A 13,283-nucleotide genomic window follows, 5' to 3' on the forward strand; every position below is an offset into this window, starting at 1 on the left:
CGTGACCCGGAAGTGTCTCCGGACAGCGCTGGCCCCTGGCCTCTTAAGTGAGATGGGCGCACAACCCCAGAGTCTGTCAAGACTGGCCCGTACGGGCAGGGGTACCTTTACCTTTACCTTTATGCAACAGATTATCGGAGACTTGATGTTGCTCATGGAGGCAATTTTTTCTCAGCATCAATCTTATGAATCAATCATTCCCTTCCCCAATTTAATCTGGGTTTACCATTTCCACAGGTGTTGTTACTTATAGGTGAAATGCTAAATCAAGATTAAATGGGAACATAATAAGGGGCAGCATTTTGGCAAGGACCTCATCCTGTGGGTGATATGCATACTTGCTCCCCCCCGTCCCAGCAGCACTAAATCTTCATGTGGAGTTATATATTACCAGGGTTCTGTTACCCTCCTTTGCTCATTATTAGCGTAATATATGTGGTGGGAACATGTCTTGTGATTTCAGGCTCCTGATCTTGACCAGGGATCTCTACAGCACAAAGAATAGTTCCCATGCTTGATGATCCAAGGATGCAACCGACTCCACTAAAGTTCAGGGCTAAAGTTTGCCAGCGATTTCCCCAAATAGGGATCGCACGCGCCCATAATCCTACATGTTCCTGTGTGGGGCCAGCTGCTGGGAGACTCGGGATTCGGTTAGTTCTTAGAATTTCCTCGGCGTTTTTCCTCCCTCCCCTCTTCCTTCCCCCCCGCTCTTGATCTGCTCCAAGACACCATCCCAAGAAGAGGGGGAAGGGGGTGGGGGCGACAGGAGGAGGGCAGAGCCCACGGAGTATCGTGTTCCTGAGAAGGTGTCGGTCCTTCGCCCCGCCGCGATCCCTTCACACAGGGAAACTCTTGACAACTTGTTCCCCTCGCTGGGCAAAGCCGGGGCGTGGGCGCGGGTGGCGTGAGGGGAGTTGTGAGGCGGCGGAGCCAAGAGGGCAGGGCACCTAGCGAGACCCTGAGGTAAGTGGAGAGGGCGTCAGTCAGGACACGGGGGCAGAAGGGACAAGAGGCCACTGTGTGAAGAGACGCTGTTGCGCCGGACACTCTGTGGGTGTCTCTCTCTCTCTCTCTCTCCGTGTGTGTGTTTTGCTTTCGACTTTTCTTCCCCTTCGCTCCTGAGGTTTTGAACGGAGCTCACGCCGAGCTTTCTGGGGAACGTCCTTCACGTCTGACGTGGTGCCTTCTCGACCGAGAGTGGCGCTCGCTCGCTCGCTCGCTCGCTCGCTCTCCCGCCTCACGCGCTCCTCTCGCCTGGATCGGGACTTTCGCCCTCACAGCCTCCCCGCGCGCCAGCCAGAGCGCGCGCAGAAACGACGCCAGGCGAGCGGCCACCGCACAGCCCGCCGCGCTCAGGGACCGACGTCGCGAGACTTTATTTTGCTTTTTTGAGGGGAGGCATCTTCGCTTTGGAGCTTTGAGAAAGGTAAAAAAAAGAGAGAGAAAGAGAGAGCGAGAGAGAGGAAAAGGTGGGGAGAGAGGGAGGGAGTCCTGTCAAGCTGCTCTCAACCAATAGAGCATAATCTGAAGGCGCCAGTTTTCCTGGGAATGCTCGAGCTTCGTGTGAGGGAGGACTTGGAACCAACTTTTCTCCGCTGGTGTGAAGCCTGGAGCGCTCAGGGAATAGGGGTTGCCATCCCGCCCGCCCCTTCTGACAGCTCCTCTGGCTTTTCACAGATACAAAGGCAGGCAGGAATTAAACCGATGCAACTCGCCTCAGTTCTGGGCTGGGGAAATCTTTACCACTAGACAAACCTGTATTTCAGGGCTGGGGAACCAGTGGTCATCTATATGATGTTGGGCTATAGCTCCTATCATCTCTGAGCATTGGTCATGCTGGCTGGAGGCTGATGGATGACAGCATTGCGTGGGGTTGAACTAGATGATCCTCGGGGTTCCTTCCAACTCCACAATTCCATGAGTCCAACCACAGTTCTATGCCCCTGCGTAGGATAGCCTTCTGTGGAATCTCAGGTAGTGTTGAGAGATGAAAATGGGGTGTCAAATATGATTAGCCGTTGCCACTGCTCACATTGACCACGTTTATTACCACAGCGACAGCAATGGAAGCAACAGGAATTGTAAACTTCCTAAAGCAAGGGCTAAAATAATTTGAACATCTTGGTTCAGCAAGAGGAACCAAGGGCAGCCCACCGAGTTATGGACATGTAAGGAGGCAGAATGGAAGGAAAGAAACAGGAACCCTAGTGACCTTTCACATCTCTGAAGGAACATGCATAATTTCACACCTGGCTGGGACCCCTGAGTCTAGAAGAGCCACCACTCTCTGCTTCATTTTCCACACTGGGGAAGGGGGATTTCCATTCATGCCAGTACGATAGGGTGATCTTGTACCTCAGTACAAGAGGTAATTAATCTGGGTGAATAAATTATATTGCATGACAATCCTCCTGAGAGTGAAAGCTTTCAACAAGCGGAAGTCCCTGGCTTGGTTTCTCACCAAGATGAGTTAGACCCCTTCAGTTGGCAGCATTTCACGGGAGAAGGAAGGGATGCATGGATAAGTACCTTTCCTGAACATGCACGAAAAGGATGAAAGGGGCATGAAGAAGTTTACACTTCTAGCAAGTGCCATCCTCCCTTGCACTTTAGGGATGACTGTAGCCTCCACAGTGTATTTGTCCGCAACACATTAAAATGGCATGATGGTTTAGTCCCAAATGTGTTGCATATTTTTCCAGCACTGAGTTACTTATGACTGAAACTTAAATAAATTATCAAAAGGCTGTTATTGGATGATAGTAGTAGACTCACGGCAGTGTTACCTCAAGAACCCTAAAAAAGTATTTGTTGCTGTTGCTTTACTTTCATGATAATAATAATCCAAAACACACATTCCAAAACTGGCAGTTTTGCAAGAGTTGGGTAGATGCAGGTCTTGGAATCAGTAGTGTGTTATACAGCAAGCAATGTGTAAATGAGATTAATGTATGTATGATTATAATCTCTAGAAAGTCCACATATGTTGTTGGTTGGATTTTTCAAAGTGGAAAAGGCATGTATATAGTTTCAATGGGTTGTTATAAAGATCAAATAAATCCCAACATAGTTTTCCCGCATTCTAAACATCAGTTAAAAAAAAGACTTACATGAAATGAAACACATATGTTACACTCTGTGATAAGAGCTTAATGGAAAAGTTAATAACAGTGAGTTTAATATTTTCAATTCGTAAACACTTTTAGTGAGAGTAAAAAGCAAGAAGGTGGTAGCAAAATGAGAGCTTCAGTTATTCTGCTCTGGACAAATTATATATGATGTGATGCAATGTGCCTTGTAATGCACATTCCCAGAGGATGAAGGAATTGGTTGGTATTATTGTGCCATTCAAATAACTATATTCTCAAAAGTCAGGGGTTTTTTGCATATTGAGAAAGTTACAGGCTGACATAATGCGCTATTAAAATGGAGTAACATTTAAGCCAAGTCTAGATGCATGAGATCTCTTTAGCTCAATATATTTAGCACTTTCAGATTTGCAAAAGCATTACATTTTTTTCTTGTGCATTCTCGAAACTCCTTCAGTAGTGCCGAACAGCACAAAAAGGGCACATTTCAGCAAAGTTAAGTGTCTTTTTACAGTTGCACTAGTTTCAAGAATTTCACCAACTCTTCCATTGAAACCAGCACATTTTGAAAGTGCTTAATTCTAAGCATGCAGGTAAGTGGGTGTTACTTTCCAAGTCGTACTGACTCTTAGTTTTGCTGTACTGAGCTGGGGTGGGAGACTAGGAAGGCAGAATTAGAGAGTGGAACTCGTCCAATGTTTGAATAATAGGTGGGGTTTCTATTCCAGCACATTTCTTTCCAAAAGTGCTGAAGCAGGACGCAAAGTAAAATTCCCTGGATTCCCCCCACCCCATTTATCTTAGCAATGATCCACATCCAGGTGATGAGGAAATAAGCTTAAGATGTTAGCGGGGATCAGCTTTGTGTTGTTAGTGGAGGCTGATATTCAGCCAGCATCTGATGGCCCAGCTCGCTTCAGTTCAGTGAGCAAGAACTATTAAACTGCAATGCATACTCTTAAACTGACAAGCCTTGCAAAATAAAACAACAAGCTCAAATTCAGTATTGAAGAAATGCCTCCTTCAAAGAAACAAGTTCTAAAACCTTCAGTGGTGCAATGAAGAAACATCTGCTCTGTGTGGCACATAGGTGCCAAGAGGATTGTCTTTCTAATTAGCCTTAATGCCCAAAAAGTTTACATTGAATATGAAGTTTTTTAAAAAGTGGGCCGGGGGGGGGGGGAGAACTTGATGTTGTAAAGTAGCAATTTAGCCCCACTGTATCTATATTCTGATTCAGGAAAGAAGATTTTAAAATGGTAAAAAGAAGAACCAGAAGTTCATGAGAAGATAAGTAATGTAAAGAATAGTGTCCTATTCTAATGGAATCAGTTCAATGGTACTCAAACTTAGGGTGACAAATACTGTAAAGAATACTAATTAGTGTGGACAGAACTTGGCCCATAAAGTAGAAATCTAATAGTAAGCCATAGTTTAGTGGAATTTGAGCTTATAAGTGATTGGACCAACACTAGCATTTTAAGGACACTTCATGGAAGCACTCTTTATTGGGTGGCTTAGAAAGCTGAGCCATGGTTATAAAATGGCATGTGAGAGAAGTATGAAACTGCCCCAAAATCCTCCTTGTTGTGACATGATGCTCATAGGCTTAGTCTCACTTTCTGTTATAGCAGGGCCTGACCAGGTTGGTTGGACTCTGAACCAGGAAAGAGTTAAAGCTGAATTTCATTTGGTGGGCCCATCAGGGGTACAAAAACTTAACAGTCAGCCTATTGGCTTTGCCAACCATTCCTCATCCTCAGTGTGTGCAAAGGTGATGCAGAGTTGCCTGTTCTGTTTCTCATTTAACATTTCTCTAACAGGGTGTCGCCACAGCATTAGTCACACTTCCCAATGTTAGTCATAACCAACCCCAACCTAAATTCACACTAGGAGACCACAGGCCACACCTCTGCTGGTGAACATCACTCCTGTCCTATCCAACCACATCATCACCTGACAAAGGGAATACGCAAAAAACTGGGTAGGTGGGGGAGTGCTTGGAGGGGAAAAGAGTAATCAAAACAGTAAAAAAGAGGCAAGAAAAAAGAACCACTCCTTCCTTTTCCTTGAAGTACTGTAGGTTCCTCAAATGCACCAAGAGGAACATGAGGAAGAGCAGCAGTTGCTTGGATACATTAGGGCTGTGTTGTAGATCATGGGGAGGGAGGCACCTCATTCCAGCAATGCTTCAAACAGTAATTCTGCATTCTAAATAGTCTTCAATGTGTAGGGAACACAGGAAGATGACTTTTCTGCTTAGCTGCTGGGGAGGAAAACCTTGTAAGCGAGTTTGTGGGCCCCCAAACTCTTTAATGAGTCTCTGGACTCTTGCCAAAACTTGACAGCTTCTGGCATTGGCCTTTTGTGACTCTGAAAACCACACCATGTGTTAATTTTTCCAGTGCAATGATTCATAAATGCTTATCAGAAAATCATAAGTGGGTATCTGTGCACAAGTGTATAGATCAGAATTATTGTACATGTCATCGGTTTTCCAGTGTGTAGGAAATTACTTCTTGTTCAGAAGAATGAATATGCATGCATGTGCTTGCTTACCTCTTGCTTACCTTCTGCTGTGAGAAGGTTAAAAAAACAACAACCCCCAAACCTATAGCCACCAGTGGGAGAACTGTGCTTGTTCCACACTTCTCGTCCACATGACCTGTCATCAGATTACCAACTTCTTAACACTAAAAGAGTATATCTGAACTGCAAACGCTATTATTACAACCAGTGTCTAGGAAGTATGTGGTGGAAGAGGGTGGCCGAAGGAGATGGAACACCAGGGGAAAGGGGTGTGTGGGCAATAAAAACAGTATGTGGAATCTGGGCTTGCCCCTCCCCATATCCAAAGTTCACAGTCTGATGGTTTGTCCACACCAGAGCTAAATGTGTGTTTTTACCTTCCTGACTCTTTTTTCATTAATGTTGGAGCACCCACATGATACCCTCCCCATCCCAGTGTTCCACCAGACCTCCTCTCCCCACCCCCATTTAAATGCAAGGTTTTCTATTGTGGCCATTTCAGGCTTTCTGTGGATTTGGAAAACCCTGCATTTAAAGGGGGAAATGTCCACTAGGGCAAAAGGTGGATTTGCACCCGCCTGTTTCCCCATTAATGTGGGGGCTGCCCCTACATTAATGGGCAGGCAGGCAGGTGCAAATAAACATTTTGCCCTAAGATGACTTGTTTCACATTTTCTGCATCCTGTTCTGCACCCTGAAAGATTCTGCTGTATAGACAGTATTCTGCTTCTAGACTGACTAGTCTGTTACATGGGTTAAGTTTTGAGTCCTATCTTGACTGGCAACCTGTTCTATAGCCTTCTAAACATAACCAATAATGTAGCTCATTTCTAAGTCGCAAGACTGAGTAGTCAGTACTTGGAACAAGCTGTACTTAAGAGTACAATTGTAAAAGGAGAAAAATGGCACACAAACCTTTTGTTGTTCATGCTATTGTGCCTTTTAAAGTTTTGGTCCTGAATTCTCTATGATGAAAATAAGCTCTGATGAAAATAATGATGGAATACGTTGTGCCAAAAATCCATTGGGGGGGGGGGCGCATTCAGTGATGTCCACTCACTTGTGCAGTGGAAATCCACTTGTGCAACATAGCTTCCAGATTGTCTTCTCCCCGCTGCCCAACAGTTCAGTGAAGCTTTCTTCCTGTATGTATCACTAGGATCAAAGACCTGAAGATTGTTCAGAGTTGGCTTGCAAGCCATGGGAAGAATTAAAAGCATCTGCAATAATATTTGCCTCTCTGCTCAAGTGACCATTAAAATGCCTTAAAACACTGAAAATAGATTCACTTTTTATTTATTTGACATTTGAAAATCAGAAATATTGTCTGTCAAAATATATGTTTAAAATCCTTTTCAATTTTGTAAGGTTTTTAATTGAATCATTTTCAGCTCACAAACCTTTTGTGTTCCTACTAAGGAATTGTTAGACATTCTGGCTTCACAGCTTGCAACTGCTACATGCAGGCATGTGCTTGAAAAGGCAGCTTGTAATTTGTAGGTAACAAAATGTTCTTTTTCGGGGGAGGGAACCCCACCCCAAATGTATTTGGAATTTTAGTCAATGGTGCTTAAGCAGGATTAGAGGAAACAGCTGGCTAAACAAATATTGGGGGCAGAGTAGATGCAATGGTATAAATTAATAATGCTGGTCTTTATTTATGACATGAATGGGAGGTTTTGTGGCAGTATAATGTATTAACCATGGTCATCATGTGCCACCTAGTGGATCTGACAGGATTTTACTACCTTAAAAAAAAGTTTTTCTCAAAAAAAATCCCACACTTCTGTAGCCAATCCAGCATATAAATGAACTCTTAACAAGTAATTAACAGCTCCTGGCTGGCTTTATATCCTCAAGAAATTACAGTTATTTCCACTAATAATAACATTAGTTTAACGAAGCAGGGCATTTATTGTTCTGTTGCTAATTCCAAGGGTTTAACTCACACCACGGAAAGGACGTGGGTGGCGCTGTGGGTAAAACCTCAGCGCCTAGGACTTGCCGATCGCATGGCCGGCGGTTCAAATCCCCGCGGCGGGGTGCGCTCCCATCGTTTTGTCCCAGCGCCTGCCAACCTAGCAATTCGAAAGCACCCCTGGGTGCAAGTAGATAAATAGGGACCACTTACCAGCGGGAAGGTAAACGGTGTTCCATGTGCTGTGCTGGCTCGCCAGATGCAGCTTGTCACGCTGGCCACGTGACCTGGAAGTGTCTGCAGACAGCGCTGGCTCCCGGCCTATAGAGTGAGATGAACGCACAACCCTAGAGTCTGTCAAGACTGGCCCGTACGGGCAGGGGTACCTTTACCTTTACTAAGTCACACCACACATACAGTAACAGCAATGGCTCTACCTGAATCAAGTTTTAGACATTCATATAAAAAATGCCAATGATCGGAGCTAATGCCAATAATGCTTTCAAAACTTCATCGCAAAAATGAAAGCAATGCCTGTCAAAAATAATTGTGTTCCCGTTTCAAACTTTGCACCTTTACAGCATTTCCCAAGATTATCCCACTCTTTCCAATCATTATCACCTCTTTTTCTTCTCTCCTCCTTCTCTGATTTGCTCCTGTTGTCTTCATTCTGTCAACTTGCATGCTATGTTATATTTCCTCTCCCCTTTCATTTCCTGGCGTGGTAAACTTGGCTACAAACCAGGCCAAATTCTGGTTTTTATAATGGGCATAATCTTCTAGACTCGCCCCTTTTAATTTATGAACAGCCCAATTTGATACAGGCAAATTGGAAGAGAATCAGAGGGGGGCAATGAAGTTGGCCAGTGGTATGGAAAACAATCTCCATGAGGAGATGTTGAAGGAACTGTAGCTAGGAGAAGAGAACCCTGACTGTCTATTACATGGTAGAGGGCAAAGATTTGCTCTTTGATGCTGCAGAAAGCAGAACTAGATCTAGCACACTTCAGTTGCCCAGGAAGAGAAATTTGATAGTGGAACCAAACACCTAGAGAGTTGTTAAGCTCTTCCTCAATGGAGAATTTTTCAAGCAGAGTTTCAGCAGCCATGGGTTGGAAATGCAGAAGCTCCAGATTTCCTGCATCCAGAAAGGGTTGGACATTACATGGCCTAAAAGGCCTTCTCAGACTCATAGGTTAGGAGTTATGCAATTATCCATAAATCTATTCATGTATTTAAAGTATTCTAGTTGCTTTTTAGAGCTACAACAAAACGACGTTCACACGGGAGCAGGGCAAGATAAAAAGATTTAACAGCCACATTAGCAAGCATACAGGAATAATTACAAAGCTGCTCTGTAGCACCTTAGTTAATTATGACTCAATAAAAGGCAGCATTGAAGAAGAAGGTCTTTAGCGCTCACCTAAACACCTGTGCAGTTGGGGCAAGACACAACTTGAGGGAGGGAGTATCTGCAGTTCTGGGGCTACCCCTGAAGTCTACTGCATCTTCAACTGAATCCCACCTAGTAAACAGTCTTCACAGGCTACAGCAACAAATGGAGGTTTCGGAGAGCAGGAAATGCTAGAAAGAAGCTACAGCTATGAAGGATCCTTCTGCTGGTTAGAAGCCATACAGGGGTGCAAGTACAGTGGTACCTTGGGTTAAGAACTTAATTCGTTCTGGAGGTCCATTCTTAACCTGAAATTGTTCTTAACCTGAGGTACCACTTTAGCTAATGGGACCTCCCGCTGCCACCGTGCGATTTCTCTTCTCATCCTGAAGCAAAGTTCTTAACCTGAGGTACTATTTCTGGGTTAGCGGAGTCTGTAACCTGAAGCGTCTGTAACCTGAAACATCTGTAACCCGAGGTACCACTGTATGGGGTTATTAGAGTTTCTTAATGTAGACACTTTAAGACTCCCTTCTCATTTATAGTAAGCCTATGGATAATTGTTTTATATATAAAATATTCTACCATAGGGACAGGGCTAGGTGACCTGTGAAGCTCTTTTTCAATACTAAGATTCAGCAATACTTGCAAAATACAAAACATCACAAGTTTAATTTGGATTTTGGTCACATGGGATGGGGGGATGAAGGAAACAGCAACACTGCCACTATGTGAAAAGATTCCTTGCCCCCTTTACTCGGCTTCAGAACAGGTAGCTTTCCTTTAATTACTGCAACAGAGGAAATCCTGAACATTACTGATTGCACTAAAATCAAACATGTAAAAGAGGCAGTAGGAACAATCCATCTGAAGACAATTCTGAGTGTTTGGAAAACTTTTTTAAAACCAAAACCCAGAGCTATGTGAAATATTACTTTAATAAGCTGCTGGTATGAGGTATGAGCTAATGGCTGAAATAAGCAAGAGCTTTCCTTTCTCACGAGAAAGGTGAAATTTGCAAAATGCAACCGTGCTTCATAAAATGCAAGCAGATAATGGGGCCAATATATATATATGATTTCATAGTTCATGGGTGGAGACAAGAGATCTTTAACAGAAACAAAATTAATAGCTCAGGAGACTGTTATCAGATACTTGCCTCCTGCTTAGAAAATAAATGTCAAATTGACATTTTATCTAGTAGCAAGGGACTATTATCTTGCCACAGCATTCCATTAACAAAATCTCTTAATTATTTTAAAGGCTAACAGAATGACAGTGGAGACAAGGTAGATAAAATTTGTGCATAGCAGATTGCTGAGTAGCAAAAGAAACAAATGCTAGCTTGGGGGAGGGACAGAGATTTAGTAGCATGAATTGCTGGAGAGCACAAGCAGGGAGAGTGCAGTCAGGTTTTCTGTCCTGCTAGTGGGCTTGGCACAGGCCACTGTGGGAACAGCATGCAGGGCTTTTCCTATGTTCTTAGCATGAATATAGGACTGGCAGGTATTCTTCTACACCATTAACATGGTGATGTGTGGTGTGCAGCAAAAGCTTGGGCATATTGGCTTCCCTTGGTCATATTTTGCCACTTCAGGTATGAAGCCTCAGACGAAATAGATTTATCCAAACACTTAATATAGAGTCACTGCTTGATACAAGTCAGACCAAGAAGTTACAAGCACCATATGGGAAGCCACTGCATGGTACATAGCTATATAGTGTGTGTCACTATGGAGATTCTTTTTTGAGTGTTGCGTGCCACAGAGAGAGCAGGTGGAGAGGCGAAAGTGAGAATGCAATGGCAATTCACAGTGCTTCAGATTAGAATGGTCTGTATTTCACAACCATAAAGTGGAGGCCATGTGGCAGAATATAATCATAATCACTAGTCTATATTATAACAATAATATCTAAGGAGTTCAATACGGAACAAATTATACAAGGCTTGTAGTACTAGAGAATTTTAAGGATTTACAGTGTCTCATGAGAACACAGGAAGACACTTTATTCTGAGCTAAACCAATTTTCCATCTAGCTTAGTATTGTCTTGCTTTCCATGCTCAAGCAGAAGTCATTTACATCCCTATCTGGAAATCTGAACCTAAGAGCTTTTGCATGCTCTACTACTTTGATATCAAAGCATGATATTAACAAATATATCCTCCTTGCCAAATTCAGGTTTCTGATTAATGCTATCTCTTTATGTCCATTATATTATATACAGACATACACATCCATATGCATATGTAGCTATATGCTTGTACAGAATGCATAATGGTTTTATCTGAAAACAAACCATTCAGAACATGGAGGATGTTTTTGCTGTTCTTCCCGATTGAGAGCCTATTGTTTTAGCCTGTACACTATTGCTGACTTACGGTTCTTTGCATACTGGCCATAGATTCCCATTGATTCGCAACAGGTACCTCATTGTTTGCATGGCTAGAGGCTGGTACCAACTGTTACTGTTTTAAAGCGCATTTCCGAAAAGCTCACATCACAATGCAAACCTATTCATTTAAACACCAGTCCCATGAATAAATGATGCAAAACATGGTGTCAAGTTTTGTACAACTATTCCTGGAAGAGAAACACAAATGTGCTTTTCAGAACTTGATCAACATATTAGAGAAGCGTGAGAAAGGCATTAGGATGTGAATGGATTTTACAGTGTTGAAGGGATACTGGTAAATTCATTGGGTTGGTGGACCCAAAGTTTGGTTAAAAATAAAAAAGAAGTTGTTTTCAAAGGAATATAGGATGGATTGTAGGGAAATCATGCATAGCTCACACTTGCACGTACTAGAAAGGATCCCCACAGCACTCAGTGACAGCTTTTGACTCGCCTGCTCGTCCCCTGATCAGTGGGCATAATGTTAAGAGGAACTTCATGTGCCTCAGCATCATTCCTTGTAATGGAACGATCATGTGTGGGTCCAGTAGCCAAAGCCTTTCTCAAGGGCTGTACTTTTTTTTTTTATTTGAGCAATTTACCCATCTCCTAAGGTTACTTGGGTATAAAGAAAAATATTGGTGCTGGAAATTTATGTCTCAGTCTTGAGAGACTGTTCTATCCTGGGCTATTTATCCAACTCACCAAACATTTTTGTGATTGTGACTTAACATTATGCGTGGGGTTATTTGGAACTGTAGCATACACAAGAGCTAGAAGAATAAACCATCTAGTAAAAATCCATGAACATTTTGGAAAATTCAACATGCACTACCCTATTGAAAAAAACAGTCTTTATTTTCTTTCTCCATGTTTTAAAATATTTTACTATCATAGCCTTATTATGACTACCATACCCTTGTTATGAGGAACATATAAGTACCTAACAATAACAAAAAAAAAACTTTTGGCATTATTAGCTGAATTAAAAATAGTATAATATTCATCCAAAATTATGAACGTAGCAAATCAGAAGCAATAACTGAATGGGGATATGATCATTACTGGTGAATTCAAACTGCATGTTCTAGTTAATTCTGCATTATTAATTTATATATAATAGTGTACATTGTGCTTCCACCCAGTGGCATGCTCTTTTATTGCATGATACAATAAAAGTTGACACTGTCATTTCTGCTTGAAAACACCAGCTGAGCTTTTCAGAAAACAAAAATTTCAGAATTCCCAGAAAATTAGGGCACAGTGTTAATTTTACTTAAGTCACAGAAACCTAACAGTCATTTTATGGAATTTTAACTGTACAATTACAGAAATGATCTTACTGTTTTAAGTTTATTGAGTATGTATCATTTGCATTTTACCTCATTTAGCCATGCTGTACACTGCATCATTAGCTTTTAGCTGTGAGGTGGATTATAAATGTGCAAGACAGAACAAGTAAGATAATTAAATCCTCAATACATCATTGCATTTGTATAATCAGGAAAATTTGTTTTTCCTTTGGTCCATTGAAAGATACTGCACCTGTGCTCTAGGGGTAACCAACTTGGTCCCCTCCAGATATAGTTGGACTCCAACTTCCATAACCCCTGACCACTGGCCATTCTGGTGTCCCAACAACCTCTGGAAAGCACTACAATGGCTACCTCTGGCCTGGACTACAGGATCTCCTGATTTATGTGAGTGTTTCTCGTAGACTGTGCAGATCAGACACAGTCAGACAAACACAGCATTTGGGTGGATGTGTGCATAGTCTGGTTCAAAATGGAAATAGAGAGTAATGGGAGTCAACAAACTGAGCTCCTTCAAGATTTGCACATGTTTAACCACATTCTGGTTTCACCTTATTTTTGAAGACTTTTAGGATGCGGCATTTCATGATCTTGATGCTTGAACCATTCACAAAACAATTCATCATAAATTTATGTTTATGCC

At 42.4% G+C, this 13,283-nt stretch overlaps 1 protein-coding gene across 3 annotated transcripts in view; it reads left to right on the top strand.

Moving 5' to 3' along the window:
• The first annotated feature begins 796 nt into the window (after window positions 1-796).
• Window positions 797-13,283, top strand: part of HAPLN1 (hyaluronan and proteoglycan link protein 1) — a 64,488-nt gene continuing 52,001 nt past the window's right edge. Inside the window, exons 1-2 of one of the 3 annotated variants that reach the window (XM_079995762.1) lie at window positions 797-966; window positions 1,127-1,429. The gene's annotated coding sequence lies outside the window, so the exon portion shown is untranslated. Of the gene's footprint in view, window positions 967-1,024; window positions 1,430-13,283 lie in introns of those variants that run through there. The other 2 variants (XM_079995765.1, XM_079995763.1) reach the window with 2 other exon arrangements.

Source organism: Podarcis cretensis (assembly GCF_951804945.1).
Source record: "Podarcis cretensis genome assembly, chromosome: 11".
Lineage (NCBI taxonomy): Eukaryota > Metazoa > Chordata > Lepidosauria > Squamata > Lacertidae > Podarcis > Podarcis cretensis.